The following is a 1,265-nucleotide window of genomic DNA, read 5'->3' on the forward strand; positions in this document are numbered from 1 at the left end:
TAGCGAGGGCCTCGGTTCTGGCAGCCTTGACGCCATAAGAAGCATAAGAGGGTTCTCACAGAGCTTCCACCCTCGCCGTTTGATGACGTTCTATGTCACATCAGCAGTAAATCAGGACGTGCTACATCCGCAGCTATAGAACGTTGGTGGCGCTGATGAACACTCTCAAGGCTGTTTTTTGTAAACATAAACACCCCCGAAAGCAAATTTGACAGCCGTCGCCGTAGCTCAGCGGAAGAGCACCGGACGAGTAATTCGGAGGTCGTGGGTTCGGATCCCACCGGCGGCATGTGGTTGTTTTTTCTTCTGCTTTTCTAATAATTAGCCTTAAGCAATTGCATATTCAGTAATGTTCTAAATCGAACAACAGCACAAAATAATAAAATAATTAAAAAAATCCTGTCTGCTCGTAGGTTTTCGTGGCTGTTGGCTTCTCTTATACTTTCAAAGTTAGGTTATTTGTAAACATAAATAACCCCGAAAGCAGAAGATTTGACAGCCGTCGGCGTAGCTTAGCGGTAGAGAACCGGACGCGTAATTTGGAGGTCGTGGGTTCGGATCCCACCGGTAGCATGTGGTTGTTTTTTCTCCTGTTTTTCTAATCATTTAGCTTTAAGCGATAACATATTCAGCATTATTCTAAACCGAAACACAGCACAAAATAAATAAATTAATTGAAAATCACATCTGTCCCTTGGTTTCTGTGGTTTGTCTTTTCTCATATTTATAACGAGCCCCTCATTCACCTTACCTTGTTTGCTTAATTGCTTAGCGAGGGCCTCGGTTCTGGCAGCCTTGATGTCATAGGAAGCATAAGAGGGTTCTCACACAGCTTCCACCCTCGCTGTTCGATGACGTTCTACGTCATATCAGAGGTAACTCATTACGTGCTACATCCGCCGGTTAAGAACGTGGGTGGCCCTGATGAACACTCTCAACGTTAGGTTTCTTTTAAACATAAATACCCCCGACAGCAGATTTCAAAGCCGTCGCCGTATCTCAGCGGTAGTCACCGGACGCGTAATTCGAAGGTCGTGGGTTCGGATCCTACCGGCGGCATGTGGTTGTTTTTTCTTCTGCTTTTCTAATCAATTAGCTTTAAGCAATAACATATTCAGTAATATTCTAAATTCAACAACACCACAAAATAAATAAATTAAAAATCCCCTCTGTCCTTTGGTTTCGATGCCTGTTGGATTCTCTCATATTTATAACGAGCCCCTCATGCTCCTTCGCTTGTTTGCTTAATTGCTTAGAGAGGGCCT

At 43.9% G+C, this 1,265-nt stretch overlaps 1 non-coding gene across 1 annotated transcript; it reads left to right on the plus strand.

Annotated features, from left to right (window-relative positions):
• Positions 1-217: 217 nt before the first annotated feature.
• TRNAT-AGU (transfer RNA threonine (anticodon AGU)) lies at positions 218-289 on the plus strand. Its single transcript has one exon. It is a non-coding gene; the product is annotated as a tRNA-Thr (tRNA).
• Positions 290-1,265: the final 976 nt, after the last annotated feature.

Source organism: Amblyomma mixtum, chromosome 2, assembly GCF_055824585.1.
Source record: "Amblyomma mixtum isolate Tamu chromosome 2, ASM5582458v1, whole genome shotgun sequence".
NCBI classification, from domain to species: domain Eukaryota; kingdom Metazoa; phylum Arthropoda; class Arachnida; order Ixodida; family Ixodidae; genus Amblyomma; species Amblyomma mixtum.